This window comes from Sorex fumeus, unplaced genomic scaffold (assembly GCF_029834395.1).
Source record: "Sorex fumeus unplaced genomic scaffold, SorFum_2.1 ptg000054l, whole genome shotgun sequence".
NCBI lineage: Eukaryota > Metazoa > Chordata > Mammalia > Eulipotyphla > Soricidae > Sorex > Sorex fumeus.
In genome coordinates, this window is record NW_026606111.1 from 45,221,075 (window position 1) to 45,238,961 (window position 17,887).

The 17,887-nt window shown below is 40.3% G+C and overlaps 1 pseudogene; it reads right to left on the minus strand.

The window, feature by feature from the left end:
* Nucleotides 1–303: 303 nt before the first annotated feature.
* LOC130033747 (uncharacterized) lies at nt 304–402 on the minus strand (annotated as a pseudogene).
* Nucleotides 403–17,887: the final 17,485 nt, after the last annotated feature.

Here is a 17,887-nt window from a genome sequence, read left to right on the forward strand (position 1 = left end):
GATACTAGTATGGCCACTCCAGCTTTGTGGAGGTGTTCTTTTCTTTCTTGAAGTATTGTTTTCCAGCCTTTGAATTTGAGCCCATGGTTGCTTTGATTGTTCAGAAGTGTTTCTTCAGGCAGCAGAATGTTGGGTTCAGTTTTATAATTCATCTTCCCATTCTGTGCCTCTGAATTGGCACATTTAGTCCGTTGACATTGAGAGAGATTGTTGTGATGGGGATTTGTGCTATCTTTATGTAGAATTTTTGTACTTGTGCGGATTGTCTTAGCTTAAAGTAGCCCTGTTAATTCTTCTTGCAACAACAATATGGAACACTTTACAAGTTTGCATGTCATCTCTGTGCAAGGACAATGCTAATCTATGTATCATTTCAATTTTAGTATATATGTCATCAAATATAGTATGAGTTAATTTTTCCATATTTTTCTCTACTTATTAATTTGAGAGTTGTCCTTACTCACTCCTATGGCAGACAGTGATTCATAAGCAAGGTATGTATTTCAAAGCAGCTTGAATAGATAGATTTAGAACTTTAATGTCCCAGAAAGAAAAATATGGTTTTTACCATATTATCTTTTTCCATACCCAAGGCATCAGTTTTACAAAATAATTCTTTTGGAAGATAGTATATGAGTCTTGTTTAATGCCCTTCCCTGAAACCTTCATTAAGACCATTAAACTAGAGCCTTTTGCTGTTCTCACCTCAGTCCCTTGTACATCTCCAGGAAAAGGTGGATGGTGTTGTCTGCAATTTGACCACTTTGAATGTAAGTCGGATTTTTCTCCTGAATGAAGAGGTGAGGAGCATATTGATGATTTCATTCCACCTTATTACAAGTTCAACTTGAAAGGAAGGTGAGACTCATGAGGCTCCTGTAAAGGACAGAAAAAAGGGTCTCAGTGAAGTTTAATGGCCAACACATATTAGCAACACAGATGACTCAAAGTAGCCTGTGTGCATCTTTGTGTATAGTGAGTTTCATATCTACTGATAGTGATTCTCAGTCATGACACACAGGCAAAACAGACCTGTAATTAAAAATCTAGTTCTCTGAGCAGAGTGGGGTCTCTGAGGTGATTGAACAAGTGTATAGTAATTTATTACTAAGCACATAAGTAGTTTGAATGATGTGTACTTTTCGATAGCGATAGCACAGCGGTAGGGCGTTCGCCTTACAAACGGCCAACATGGCCGACCCGAGTTCGATTCTTCCACCCCTCTCGGAGAGCCCGGCAAGCTACCGAGAGTATTCGATATGCCAGACACAGTAACAACAAAGTCTCCAATGGAGACGTTACTGGGCCCGCTCGAGCAAATCGACGATCAACGGGAGGGCCTTTACCTTTATTAATTCCAAATATGTCTAAAATTACAGTGTCCTGACCCCGCACCTGGCTTTCCTCACCTGGGCACCTTGGAGGGGTCGGGGTTAGTTTCCCTCACCTCCTGATTAGAGCCCCGGTAGCTGATGAACTCTGCTACCAGCTATAGGTACGCTTAAGACCACTCTCCCCAAGCTTGAAGGAGCCTCATGCATGAAGGAATTGGAAGCAGAACCTGTGTAAACACACAAAAAATAAAAGGCCGGTGGTCTGGCCGTTTCTCCACTCCACGAAGGTCAATGGCGATGGTCAGGAGATGGAAGGAAATGGGGGCCAGGCTGGTTGTTCCTAGCAGCAGGTTATTACATGGAAGAGATGTATGACATGGAGGCCTCAGGAATCCTCAAGCACGTGCGCGCACTGTGAGCCCGGAAGTTCCCCTTATATAGATCACAGAACCTCTAAAAGGCGCATTACAGTGAATTCATAAAAGGAGTTACAGAAAGAACATTGAGGCAGCAATCCATATGTTGTTTCTTTACATCCACATTGTTTCCTTACATCAGCAGGCCAGTAATACTGGCCTCTAGAAAGAAGATACAAAGCCAAACTGAAACCTTTCACAAGCACTTTCACAAGCTGTAAGCACCTTGATTTGCATCCCAAAGAACAGCCTGGCTAGAGCTGGGAATCTATATCCCAAAGATCAGTCCTGACTAGCACCTGAGATCTGCAGATCTAAGACCAGCTAGGTTTCTGAGAGAAAAGGCAAACTGTCTCAATATACTGAAATCATTTACTGAAGGCAGTTTGAAGGGGAGAAACAGTCTCATCCAAGCTAGTCAGGACACACAGGAAAACAGCTTCTAGGAGGTGTTTCTCCTCTCCTTGTCCAACCAACATATAAGCATATATAATATTAATCATTTTGTATGAACACAGTAAGAAATGCATTGAGCTTATAGAATTGCTCTTCTAGGGCCATTTCAATCTCAGACTGCAGTGCTCAGGCCAGATATCTTTCCTATTCCTAGCAGCAGGGCCCCTAATGTCGTCGTTACTTTTGGATCATGACATCATTTGCCTATGATCCATCTCTTAACTTATAGTTAAGAATCGTGGCACCTTGGCCTGGTCCATCGCGATACCAGGGTAGCACATAACTTACCGGCTTGCCCTTGTTCCATCCAGTCCCACGTCGGGCCCCGGCCCTTGGGGTACTAGGAAGTGAGGGCAACTGAGGCTTAAGTTGAGAAGACAGAAGCCCAGGAGTGAATAATATTCAAAGCCAATCAATTCCTAAGTTACAAAGCTATAGTACTCAAAAAAATATATTCTTAAAATAAGAGTCTTCTGCACCTCCAAAGAAACAGTGACCAAAATACAAAGACAGTCTACAGAATGGGAAAGGATATTCACCAAATACACATCTGACAAGGGGTTGATATCAAGGATATACAAAATACTGGTTGAACTCGACAAGAAGACAACATCCAACCCCATCAAAAAATGGGGCAATGAAATGAACAGAAACTCTCTCAAAGAAGAAATCCGAATGGCAAAAAAGCACAAGAGAAAATGTTCTACATCATTAATCATCAGGGAGATGCAGATCAAAACCACAATGAGATACCATCTCACACCTCAAAGACTGGACCACATTCAAAAGAACAAAAGCAACCGATGCTGGCGCGGATGTGGCGAGATAGGGACACTCCTTCACAGTTGGTGGGAATGCCGACTAGTTCAGCCCTTTTGGAAAACAGTATGAACTTTTCTCAAAAAATTAGAAATTGAGGTCCAATTTGACCCAGCGACACCACTCCTGGGAATATATCCCAGAGAGGTATAAATGTGTAGTCGAAGTGACATCTGCACTTATTTGTTCATTGCAGCACTCTTTACAATTGCCAGAAACTGGAAGAAACCTGAGTGCCCAAGAAGAGATGACTGGTTAAAGAAACTTTGGTACATCTACACAATGGAGTACTATGTAGCTCTTAGAAAAGATGAAGTCATGAAATTTACATAAAAGTGGTACAATATGGAAAGTATCATGCTAAGCAAAATGAGTCAGAAACAGAGGGATAGACATAGAAAGATTGCATTCATCTGGGGGATATAAAGTAACAAAATATGAGATTAATACCCAAGAATAGCTGAGATCAACACCAGGAGGATTACTCCATAGCTTAGAGGCCAGCCAGGTATTCTAGGGGAAAGGGCAGTTCAGGTAGAGAAAGGAGCACCAAATGAAAGGTGTTTGGAGGATCCTCCCAGGAGGGGAGATGCATGTTGACAGTAGACTATGGACTGAACATGTTTGCCACTCAATGCCTCTTTTGCAGACCACAACATCCAAAAGAAGAGAGAGAACAAAAGGGAATGCCCTGCCAAAGAGGCAGGGTGGGGGTGTTGGGGGTGGTGGTGGAAAATGGGTACTGGTGGAGGGATGGGTATTTGATCATTGTATGACCGAAACCCAAGCACAAAGATTCGTAAATCTACAACTGTACATTATGGTGCTTAACTATTAAAATTTTTTTTGAAAAGTTATTAAAAAAAGAAACATATGGGGAAAAGAGCTAGTGCAGTGTGTAGAGGGTGTTTACATTGTATGCAGCTAATCTGAGTTAAATCCCCAGAACCCTGAGCCTGCCAGAAGTAATTCTGGATAGAAAATCAGAAGTGAGCCCGGAGCACATCTAGGTGCACTCCCCTCCCCACAAAAAAAGGAAGAAAAGAAAAGAAAACATATAACTGATTCTTGACTAAAATAGAGATTAAGGGTGCTAACTACTATATAACGTTTGAAAACCCCCAAATTTAATAGCGAGTCTGCTATTGACGAACAAGATGGTTTATTAATAGTATTTACTTACATTGTCTGCTAGTGGTGCTATATGTGGTCTGTAAATCTGTAAATTTGATACATTTAAAAATTTTATAATGGATTTTATAATAGACTTTATAATACATTGGTATTTTGTGTTTAATAAGTGACAAATTATATCTCTACTTTGTGGGTTATTTGGGCCATAGTATGTGGTGCTTGGGACTTCGGACTCTGTGCTCAATGGTCATTTCTGGTGGTGCCAGCCATTAATTTGGGTTGACTGTGTGCATGGTACGTGCTTTAACCCCTATACTAAGTCTGGGGTCCAATCAAATTAATTATCTGCATATATTTTATACATGCATGGCATAATTTTCTTAGATTTTTGATTATTCTAGGATATACTTATCATCTTTAATTATTCCACATCAATACCAATGTCCAAAAATGTTTCAAAAAATAATTATTGAAAAAAAATCATATAGAAGTTCAAATTTGTGTTGTTCGTGAGATAACTATATTAAGAAGAAATAGAACCACAAGAAACATACAAGTAAAATGAAGGTACATTTCTTTGGAGTCTTTAAATTATGTATTTATATTAGTATATATACAAGTATAATTTTTAAAAAATAAATTTCAGTGAAAATAAAATTTTTGAGTTTTGTTAATTGTAATGTTGTACTGCTAAGTATATATTTATGTGAACATTTATATATATATATATTTGTTTATTTTTCTGATTGTTTACTTAAGATCTGGAGTTAAAAGCTAACTTACTGATGACACGGTATATGGCTCAGGGCTAAAGCACTTGGCTTGCATGTATAAAACTTTGGGTTGGCCTCCTGCAAGGCAAATGCCCTACCCACTGTGCTGTAAACGTTATATAAAATATACTAAAAATAAGAGCTAATGATATTGGTGAACAGTGCAATATAAATGATTACTTAGTAATTTTCTTGATTTATTAATGAAATATGTGAGCTCTTGAGTATAATGGGAGTATTTTTCTAACATAAAGTCTGAGGAATGTGAAACTGTTATAACTCTACTGTAGGATTCCATCTCCCTAGCCTGCTTCATTCTACCTCTCTCTCTATCCAATCCGGTAATCTTCTTGGAAATCTGACCTCGTGATTGGCTAGCCTCAACCTTTCAACTGCCTATTTTATGACATCATTCTCTCATCAAACCAACCAACAACTGGTAGAATCTTGGGGTTCCCATGCAGGTGTTTGTAAACAAATTTGAAACATCATGTCAAGTGACCAGTGACCAATAGCTGGAATGGTGGGTACCACTTTATTTACCAGATGGTTACCTTAGACAAACACGGAAATGCCATACAAATTTTATTTATTATAATATATTTTTAACAAATTGAAGAGATGCATCATAGTTAATTGGTTGTTAATAAAAGTTATGAAGTTTGAGATGCTGTGGTTGTTTTGGGGAGAGGCCGGGGGTTGAAGGATGGCATGGGAAAGAATAGGAAGTTATAGAGAGGACAAAGGGGGAATACACAAGACTCTAAGAAAGATAAACTTGGTCCAGGGTTCTAAAGCCCATAAGAAATTGCATGGGCCTGATGAAGAGTGGGGTAGAGTCAGAGGAATAGTATTGCTGACAGGGCATTTGCTCTGCAAGCAAGAAGGACCCAGTTCAATTCTTGCAATCCTTTAGGGTCCCCAGAGACCCACCAGATGTGAAACTTGAGCGCAGGGCCAGGAGTAAGACCAGAGCACAGTCAAGTATGCCCCATCCCTGGTGTCCTCCAAAAAAAATGGGAGAAATGACACAGTCTGGGGATTAGGATTAAAAGAAAAAAATTGGAGTAGGCTAAAGAAGGCAGATGAGTCAAAGGTGACCCGAAATAAAGTTAAAATTCTTTCATGGAGGATGTGTTTATGCCTCAGGTCCACTTTTGGAAAATAATGAAATTTGAGACACATCTCTAAAAGGTTTGGGTGGTCTAATCATAAATGATGGCTGGGGGTTGTGAACACATATACTGGGGAATGAACCTTCCAGATGAGTGGTAAACGCCCTCAGAGTCATTCAAGGATGACTCTTAACAGGGACCAAGCCAAGAGAACAGTTGCAGCATGAAGCCTGAAGATGAGCTCCTGGGAGATGCAAAGATAAGTCACCAAGTCCTCTGGCCCTCTGTTCAGCACCCCTACCTGCACCATTTCCCTTATTCCCAACAATATTCAGAGTCGCTATCACGGTGATCCTTTGCTAGCTAGTATCAACAATGAGGTTCATTGCCTCTGTAAGTCTTTGCATTTGTAAACTCCCCGCTGTGGTCAAGCCTGCTTTCAGGCAATGGCATCTGGACATTTCTAGCAGGGGGAGCTCAAATTATATTAACTTGAGGGGCTGCACTGTGGTCTTCCATGGTCCCTGGTGCCTGTAGCCTTCTCTACACATCGCGTTTAACTGCAGCTCACACAAGAACCAACGTTATAAGTGTCGTTGGGGCTGTGTTGGGGGATGTACCGGACTAAGACATGCGCACTAGGTCACCACTCCCAAAGCAGTTCGTACCGCTTAACCTTGATCCTGGAAGTTGGTGGTGGAAATAGATGGTCCTAGGAGAGTTAATGGGGTGATGGATGGATGGCAAGGAAACCGTGAAGGGTAGGGAACTGGACAGCTGGTGATCATCATAGGAGAGTTGGTAGATGTGTTTTAATTACGTTAATGGTTTTCGAAAAAGATAAGCAAAACAAACATATGAAAACATGATAGGTTCCAAAGAACAGGTTACATATAAGACCGAAAGAGCTGAAAGGGCTGTCATTCCTTCTGGAGCTTTCAATCATAACATTTACGAAAGTTTGTATTTTCACGTTACTTAGCTGTGGAGAGGAATAACGAGAAACAGAATGCCACCAGAAAAGCAAACTGAATGACCACCTTTCATAAAAGCCAGGTGAAAGGTGTTCACATGGATCCCAAATGCAAGTGGGTTAACAGGAACATATATTTAATTAAGTCTGCTTGGTACCAGTAACTACTTTTGTGGAAATGGAGGAAAACGAATGCAGTTTCTGACACACTGAGAATAAACTGCAACCAAATTTTCCCAGGAAAGGGTAGTTGACTGGCTGGGAACAGAGCAACTTGAATAGTGTTTTGCTACCTTTCATGTATGACTAGAGGAAAATGATCCCAGTAAACTCTCGAAACTAACAAACTTCAACTCCCTTGAAGGAAAGTTGTATTCAGTGAGGAAAAAATGCTGAGAGAAAAGTCTGAAATGATGGAAAAAGAGACAATAAGTGCAAAAGGAAGGACTTGACATTTGGGTTCCTCTGAAAACAAAGCTTGAAATAAAAGATCTGGTGAGCACATGATTTACTGAGAATGGGATCTGAGAGGAAAAGAGTGATATCAGGGATGTGAACAAGGAACATCCAAATTAGGAAGACTTTGCTAGCTGATTACCCCATGGGCAACATGGTTCCAAGACTACCAGAACTTACCAAGGAATTTACTTTAATTTTCTTTCTTTCATATGGTCAATTACAACATGTATTTTTTGCATAATTCAATGACACTTTAGAGTGTCCATTTCTTTCCCAATATTCTTTTCACTTGTGTAAGCATCTTAAACAGCTGCTGGATACAGAATTATTTGATCAGACTTATTTTTTTACTATAAGTTTAGTTGAGATTCCGGAAAACTAGATCTAAAGTGAAGCTTGTTTTGATTAGTAGAAGTAGAATAGCGAGGACTAGGGATGGAATTAGAGATTATAGTGTACCATATTCAGTTCCTAATAGGACAAGTCAAGGACAGTGTCCCAAATAGACTATTGAAAAAGATATCCATCTCTATTTAACATGGAAATTCAGCATATTTTATATTAAATTAAAAATGAATTAATATTCCTGTATTTGGTCTTTTAAAAACATTCAAGGTTGGTTAAGGAATCAAACATTGCTGATGAAATCATAACAACTTAATCATAAAATCCTGATTACTACTTAAGTGTCCAAGAATGTCAGTGCTAAGAATTATTTCCGTTGATCTCACTAGTATATATGATAGGCATATGAATAAATCTGTGTGGATAAATAATTGGTATCTAATTTAGAGTCTCACCATACATGGTTGTGGGTATTGTGAAATATATTTTCATAATTTTGCAATAAGATCTCGGGGTGTGAATCCTTGAATCATAAATACCTTTTCGTATGTTCCAGCACTACCTCCTCCCACGTTAATTACTATATATATGACCTCCTAAGGAGTCATTGCTTTTTTCACTTTGTTTTAGTCTTTCTTTCTTTATTTTCAAATGTGAGTTATCTGCATCAAATCAAGGTGCATGTATTTGGTGTGGCAGTTTTAATCTTTATGATTTATTTATATTTTATTCATTTATTTTTTAATTGAATAACCATAAGATGGGCCATTACAAAGCTATTTTATGCAATTTAATTTTTAATCCTTTCAGTGAAGCCAGGGAAAATCTCTTACTCGGGAAATTCAGAATTTCCATATTTCAAATGAATCAAAACTGATTGTTTTTGTATTTTTTTTATTTTTTTATTATTTTTTTGATAGAAAAGGGACCACCAAATAATGGGTGTTGGGAGGATCCTCCCAGGATGGGAGATGCATGCTGAAATTAGACTCTAGACCGAACATGATTGCCACTCAATGCCTCTTTTGGTATTTTTTTAGATAATTGTTCCCCTCTTCTGTTTGCTTAGGTCCGGGACTTGGCCTCTCCCCTTGCTGTTCTTTCAAGAAGCCAGAGAGACGTCTTTAGGCAGGAAGAGCAGCTCAGCGGCAGGGTCTCTTGGATGGGTTTGGTGCCATCTTCTTTCAGAAATTGATTTAGTGTTTCTTACCAATCTGAAAATGGCTTGGGATTTAAAATGAAGGTCACGTAAAGAACTGAGTGTTGAAAGGAGGAAAAGGATAAGCATGATAACCTTTCAGTACCTGTATTGCAAACCATAATGTGCAAAAGGAAAGAATGGGGGAGGGCAGGAGAAAGAGACAGACAGCGAGACAGACAGACACAGAGACAGACAGAGAGAGACAGACAGACAGACAGAGTCAGAGAGAGAAGAAAAGTGTCTGCCATAGAGCACAGAGGCTGACTGGGTGTGGGTGGCAAGAGGGAAAATGGGGACATTGGTGGTTGGAAATGTACATTGTCATGAAGGAATGGGTGTTGGAACACTATGATGGAAACTCAATCACAACTTTGTAGCTGTGTATCTGTGTAATTATGCATTTAATTTAAAAATTTTAAAGAAAAAAATAAGATTTCAAATGAAAAATTTGAGACATTTCTGAAGAAATAGGCATTCTGGCAGAAACCTCACAGCTTGAGCAACAAAACTTTCAGACAGGGCAATTTCAAAATTTCAAAAATTCCCATATTAAAGCAGTCAGAAGCAAAACCCCTGTTGTGTCCCCATCCATAAGAGTGAGCTGCACACACTCTTTACCATAGCCAGAATCTGGGAAAAACCTGAGTGCCCCAGAAAAGAAGACTGGTTAAAGAATCATTGGTACCTTGCCACAATGGAGTACCATGTCAGGGTTAGAAAAGATGAAGTCATGAAATTTACATACAAGTGGTACTACATGGAGAGTATCATGTTAAGTGAAACAAGTCAGAAAGAGAGGGACAGACAGAGCAAGATTGCATTCACCCGGAGAACATAAAATAACAAAATAGGAGACCAACTCCAAGAGTGGCCGAGGTTAGTGTCAGGAATTTTTCTTCATAGCTTTGAGACCAACCACACACGCTAGCAGAAAAGGCAGCTCAGATAGAGAATGGAGCACCAAATAAAGGGTGTTGGGAGGATCCTCCCAGTATTGGAGAGCATGCTGAACATAGAATATAGACCAAACATGATTGTCACTCAATGCCTCTTTTGCAAACCACAACACCTAAGAGGAGAGAGAGAACCAAGGGGAATGGCCTGCCACAGAGTCAGGTTGGGATGAGGGAATGGGAGATGGGAGGGAGACTGGGGCACATTGGTTGTTGGAAATGGGCACTGGTGATGGGATGGGTATTTGATCATTGTATCATTGAAACCCAAGCACAAAAATTTGTAAGTCTACAACTGTACCTCATGGTGTCTCAGTAATAAAAATTTAGAAATTAAAAATAAAAAAATTGGAACTTAATCACTTAACTTTCCGTTAGTCGTCGATTTGCATGAGCGTACGCCAGTAACATCTCCATTTATCCCTGTCGCGTGCTAGTGTAGCCCAATGCCATCTGTTCGCTCCAGGAACATGAATGGCCTCAAACCGATCGTTCATGATCTTGATGAAGAAGTCTGACCATCTGGAAGGTGGGTGGCCACGCGGTCTTCTGACATCCCATGGAATCCAGTTGGTAACAGCTCTAGTCCAGCAGTCATCTTTAAATCTCATTACGTGACCAGCCCATCTGACACCTTGGAAAATGAGACAGCGTCCCTGATTCTTGATCTTAGAAGGATGTCAGAACTCTGGATTCTTTCTCTCATTTGAGTGAAACGTGATATTCCAAGCATGGCTCTTTCTATTCTTCTTTGGGTGACCTGAATAGCATTCTCATCTTGTTTGTGTAGGGCCCAGGTCTCTGAGGCATATGTTAATGCAGAAGAACAGTGGAATCAAAGAGATGTGCCCGGAGCCAGAGGTTCTTCGTCCTCTTAGCTATTTCTTCGACGTTCTTGACGGTGTTCCAAGCCCCTGTCTTCCTCCTGTGCAGCTCGGGTGCCAGGTCATTTGTCCTGTTGACCTCTGGACCTAGGTACACATAGCTGTTGCAATCAGAGATGGTCCTTACATTGAGAGTGAATGGGGCGTCAGGAACAAGGCTGTTTCTCATAAACATTGTCTTCGTAAGATTCAGCTGTAGTCCTACCTTTCCACACTCACGGTCAAAGTCGGCCAGCATTTGTGCAGCTTGGCTGATGTTTGGTGTTATTGAAACAATGTCATCAGCAAAGCAGAGGTGGTGTAGTTGCCGACCATCTATCTTCACTCCCATTCCTTCCCATTCCAGTCGTCGCATGATGTTCTCAAGGGAGGCTCTGAAGAGTTTTGGTGAAATGGTATCACCCTGCCACACCCCTCTCTTGACATCAACGATCACTTCTTTGTAGAATGGTGAGATCCTGGTAGTGAATCCGCAATACAGCTCTCGGAGGATCCTGATGTATTGGGCTTGAATGCCCTGATTGGCTAGGGCTTCAATGACCGCTTCCGTCTCAACAGAATCAAAGGCCTTCTTTAAATCAATGAATGTTAAACAGAGCAGCATCCTGAACTACCAAGAAACCTCAATGAGCTTGGTTATTGTGTGGATATGGTCGATGGTGCTGAATCCTTTGCGGAACCCTGCTTGTTCTCATGGTAGTCCTTTATCTAGTGTTCTGCCAATCCTATTCAGAATGACTCGAGTGAACAACTTATAGATGACAGACAATAGGCAGATCGGGCGATAGTTGCCAATGTCATGTATGTCTCCCTTGTTGAACAGTAGTACGGTCCTGCTGGTTTTCCATTGGGACGGAACCTTGCATTGAGGCAGGTAGCGAGTGAAGACCCGAGCCAGTGTATTGATGAGTACTGAAGGCAGGTTCTTCAGGTATTCAGGTGTGACCTTGTCTGGGCCGTGTGCTGTTTTCTTCTTTACCGAGGAAATGGCGTGTCGGATTTCGGAAGGGAGAACCTTGGGAACGACATATTCATGCTGTGGAATTTGGTATGTCGGCAAGTGGACATGGCTATTGAAGAGACTTGAGTAGAAGTCATGGATAATCTTCTCCATTGCCGTTCTGGAGGATGTGATGGATCCATCAGGACGTCGGAGGGCAGTCATCTTGGTCTTATAGTTGGTGAAGGACAGGCGGGCCTTACAAATACGTTTCCTGGCTTCTGCGGCATCTACCAGTACTTCTGCTCTTCTCTCTTTGAGGTCTTCCTTGATCGCATCTCTGCACTGCTTTACGAGCTCCGACGTTAGCTTGTGGATGCCTGAGGCATGTGCCAAACAACGCTGGCGAATTAGCTCAAGAGTTTTCGAAGATAGGCGGTTTTTTTGTGGCTATCTTTCTTTTGGCGTTCCTCACACATTCATGGAGGTGCTGAACCAGTTGATCATATTCCTAGTCAATGTTGTCAACAATGGCATCTTCCCATGTTGCCGCAGTAGTACCAAAGAGTTCCCAGTTGGTGGTCATTCTGGGAGTTCTGTTTTTGAACTTTGCAACCCTTTCTCCCTGCTCTGTGAAGTAGAATTTTGCACGAAGGACACAGTGGTCCGATCCCGTTCGAAATTTTGGGGCAACAGCTACATCAGTAAGGCAAAACCGTCGATTGAATATGATGTGGTCTATTTCGTTGTGGAATCATCCACCGGGAGACTCCCATGTCCATCATTTAGATTCTGCCCTCTGGAACTGTGAGTTACCATGAATGGTCTTGGTCGACATGATGAAGTCAGAAAGTCTCTCACCCTGTTCGTTCCTTCCTAGGCCATGGGTCCCCATGGGAAGTTCTTCAGCTTATCTTCTCGGTCCTATCTTGGCATTAAAATCACCCACAATGATCTTGTAGAAGGTGTGGTCTTCTTTATAGAACTTCTCTAGCTCCATGTAGAACTTCTCGATTTCTCTTTCATCATAATGAGATGTTGGTGCGTAGACAACGAAGATAGAAACTGCAGGCAGTGAGTCACATCTATTCAAATGAAAACGTCCGATTCGGGTTGTTAGGCATTCGAATGTATCAATGCTCTTGGCCAAGTTTGTGTTGACAAGGACACCGATGCCTCCAACACCACTTTTATCACATGTTCCGAGCAACAATTCTTCTCCAGTGTCGAAAATAGCATGGTGAGATTCGTGCCTTCTTGTCTCGGTCAGACCAATGATGTCGTACTTGATCATTCGCGCTTGTAACATCAGGTCCTCAATGGATGCATCTGATGCTAGCGTACGTGCATTGAAAGTGGTGGGAAATGGGCACTGGTGAAGGGATGGGTATTTGATCATTGTATCATTGTACATTGTATCATTGAAACCCAAGCACAAAAATGTGTAAGTCTACAACTGTACCTCATGGTGTCTCAGTAATAAAAATTTAGAAATTAAAAATAAAAAAATTGGAACATAATGTAAAAATAAAACAAGAGAAAGATCTAACAATAGCAAAGAGGGCTATAGTATTCAAAACGTTGAGAAACAGGCACTTTGGCAAATATTTTTAAGTAAGCATCCTGGAGAGAATATAGCATTTTGAGTGAACAAATCTACTCTATGGATTCCTCTCATCTTTGAAATGGTAAAGGACAATGTGTTACAGTTACCAATTTGCAAATAAGATATATAGCACCTATTGCTTGCTAGGTTTCTATGCTTTATCAAGTTTTATTCTAATTTTAAATTTACTTTAATAAATAAAACAGTATTTGCCTGCATGAAACTTTTTAATTAAACTTTTTATTAGAAGTGATTTTTAATTATTAAAAATGCTTTATTCACATGTAATTTTCTAAAAGAAACATATAGGCCAAAGAGCTAGTGCAGCATGTAGAGGGTGTTTACCTTGTATGCAGCTAACCTGAGTTCAATTACCAAAACCCTGAGCCCACCAGGGGTGATCTCTGGATACAGAGTCAGAAGTGAGCCAAGAGCTCATCTGGGTGCGCTCCCCTCCCCACATAGAAGTAAGAATAGAAAAGAAATACATATAACTGATTCTTGAGTGACACAGATCATAAGGGTGCTAACTCCTCTATAACGTTTGAAAACCCCCAAATTTAATAGATAGTCTGCTATTGACGGGCTGGAGCGATAGCACAGCGGTAGGGGGTTTGCCTTGCAGGCAGCCAACATGCCTGACCTGAGTTCAATTCCTCCGCCCCTCTCGGAGAGCCCGGCAAGCTACCAAGAGTATCTCGCCCACACGGCAGAGCCTGGCAAGCTCCCAGTGACGTAATCGATATGCCAGACACAGTAACAACAAAGTCTCCAATGGAGACGTTACTGGGCCCACTCGAGCAAATCGATGATCAACGGGAGGGCCTTTACCTTTACCTTTACCTGCTATTGACCAAGAAGATGGTTTTCTAATAGTATTTAATTCCATTGTCTGCAAGTAGTGATATGTATGGCCTGTCAATCTGTGAATTTTAATAAATTTAAAAACTTATAATGAATTTTATAATAGACTTTATAATAAATTTGTATTTTATGGTAGTAAGTGATAATTTATAATTCTACTTTTGTGGGGTATTTGGGCCATAGTATGTGGTGCTTGGGACTTCAGACTCTGTGCTCAAGGGTCATTCCTGGTGGTGCCAGCCATTAATTTTGGTTGACTGTGTGCATGGTAAGTGCTTTAACCCCTATACTAATCTGGGGTCCAATCAAATAAACTATCTGCATATATTTTATACATGCATGGCATACTTTTTCTTAGATTTTTTTTTATAATTTTAGGTTATATTGATCATCTTTAATTATTTCACATCATACCAATGTCTAAATATTTTCAAAATATAATTATAAAAAAAAGTCTCACATAAGTCCAAATTTGTATTGTTCTTGGGATAACTATATTAAGAAGAAAATAGAACCACAATAAACATATAAGTAAAATGGAGGTACATTTTTTGGAGTCTTTCAATTATGTATTTATATTAGTCTATATATAAGTATGATTTTTAAATAATCAATTTCAGTTACTATAAAATGTTTATTGTGATTTTATAATTGTAATGTTTTACTGCGAAGATAACACTGATGTGAACTCTATATCTATTTGTCTACTTTTGTAATTGTTTACTTAAGATCAATTCTTAAAAGCTAACTTACTTGTGACGTGATATGTAGCTCAGGACAAAAGAACTTGGCTTGCATGTATGAAACTTTGGTTTCTATTCTTCGCACTACAGAAACAAAAGCAAAATCATTAACTGTGATTGGAAATATGCCTCGGTGGTAAAATATTTGCCTCACATTTCTGAGGTTATGGGTTTGATCCCTGAATTTCCATATACACACACAAAAGCTAACTTACAACAAAGTCTCACGCTGGAGACATTACTGGGCCCGCTCTAGAAAATCGATAAAAAACGGGAGGACAGTGAGAGTGACAGTGACTTAAAGAACTTTAAACTGCTTTAAACTATATATTGCCTAACTATTATACAGATATAATTCTCAATAAAATAACTTTAAAAGGCCTATTTTCTAGCATCTTTGCTAGGGAAAGATAGCACCTGATTTTCCAATATATGTAATTTGGGGGGAAATTTTAATTTCTCATTTTAATTTGTTCTCTTTGTCTACTAGTGAGCTTGAAAATTCCTCTTGTGTGGTACTACATGGAAAATATTATGCTATGGGAAATGAGTCTTAAAGAGAGGGACAGACTTAGAAAGATTGCATTCATCTGGGAAACATAAAGGAACAAAATAAGAGTCTAACACCCAAGAACAGCTGTGTTAAATACCAGGTTATTCACTCCATGGCTTAGAGGCCAGCTGCACTGTCTAGGGGTAAAGGCAGCGCAGATAGAGAAGGTAGCACCCAATAAAGGGTGCTGGGAAGATCTGCCCAAGATGGGAGATGCCTGCTGAACATAGTCTAAGGACCGAACAGGATTGCCACCCAATGTCTCTTCTGCAGACCACAGCACCCAAAGGGAGAGATAGAACAAAAGATAGTGCCCTACCAAAGAGGCAGGCTGGGATGGGGGATGGGGGGTGGGAGGGATACTGGGATTGGTGGGACTGGAGATTGGGCACTGGTGGTGTTGATGGGTACTTGATCACTGTATAACTGAAACACAAGCACAACTTGTAAGTCTACTACTGTACCTCATGGTTTTTCACTAATAAAACAAAACAAAACAAAAATTAAAAAAAAAAGAAAATTGCTCCTGTGTTTACAAGTCATTTACACTTCTTTCTTTTTTTTTCCCTTTATTGTATTTTATTTTTTTTAAAGTTGTAGATTTACAATTTTTTGTGCTTTGGTTTCAATTATACAATGATCAGATACCCATCCCTCCACCAGTGCCCATTTTCCACCACCATGGATAATATCCCTCCCACCCCCATCCCCCCATCCCCCCTGTCTCTGTGGCAGGGCAATCCCCTGTGTTCTCTCTCTCCTTTTGGGTGTTGTGGTCTGCAAAAGAGGCATTGAGTGGCAAACATGTTCAGTCCATAGTCTACTTTCGACATGCATCTCCCCTCCTGGGAGGATCCTCCAAACATCCTTTATTTGGTGCTCCCTTCTCTATCTGAACTGCCCTTTCCTCTAGGATACCCGGCTGGCCTCTAAGTTATGGAGAAAGCCTCCTGGTGCTGATCTCAGCTATTCTTGGGTATTAATCTCATACTTTGTTACTTTATATCCCCCAGATGAATGCAATCTTTCTATGTCTATCCCTCTCTTTCTGACTCATTTCGCTTAGCATGATACTTTCCATATTGTACCACTTGTATGTAAATTTCATGACTTCATCTTTTCTAACAGCTACATAGTACTCCATTGTGTAGATGTACCAAAGTTTCTTTAACCAGTCATCTTTTCTTGGGCACTCAGGTTTCTTCCAGTTTCTGGCTATTTTAAAGAGTGCTGCAATGAACAAACAAGTGCAGATGTCACTTCGACTATACATTTTTGCCTCTCTGGGATATATTCCCAGGAGTGGTATTGCTGGGTCAAATGGGAGCTCAATTTCTAATTTTTTCAGGAACGTCCATACTGTTTTCCAGAAGGGCTGAACCAGTGGACATTCCCACCAACAGTGAAGGAGTGTCCCTTTCTCGCCACATCCACGCCAGCATCGGTTGCTATTGTTCTTTTGAATGTGGGCTAGTCTCTGAGGTGTGAGATGGTATCTCATTGTGGTTTTGATCTGCATCTCCCTGATGATTAATGATGTAGAGCATTTTCTCATGTGCTTTTTTGCCATTCGGATTTCTTCTTTGAGAAAGTTTCTGTTCATTTCATTGCCCCATTTTTGGATGGGGTTGGATGTTTTCTTCTTGTGGAGTTTAACCAGTATTTTGTATATCCTGGATATCAACCCCTTGTCAGATGTGTATTCGGTGAATATCCTTTCCCATTCTGTAGACTGTCTTTGTATTTTGGTCACTGTTTCTTTGGAGGTGCAGAAGCTTCTTAGTTTAAATAGTCCCATTTATCTATCTCTGTTTTCACTTGCTCGGCCAGTGGCGTGGCATCTTTGAAGATACCATTAGCTTCAATGTCATGGAGGGTTTTGCCAATTTTATCTTCAATATACCTTATGGTTTCTGGTCTGATGTTGAGGTCTTTAATCCATTTTGATCTCACTTTTGTACATGGTGTTAGGCAGAGTTCTGAGCCTATTTTTTTGCATGTAGCCATCCAGTGATGCCAACACAATTTATTAAAGAGGCTTTCCTTACTCCACTTCACATTACTTGCACCTTTATCAAAGATTAGATGAGCATATGATTGAGGAGTGATGTCAGTGTATTCAACCCTGTTCCATTGGTCTGCAGTTCTGCCTTTGTTCCAGTACCATGCTGTTTTAATTATTACTGCTTTGTAGTACAGTTTGAAGTTCGGGAGGTTGATTCCTCCCATTTTCTTTTTCCCAAGAATTGCTTTAGCTATTCTTGGGGGCTTATTGTTCCATATAAATTTCAGGAGTGTTTGCTCCATTTCTTTGAAGAA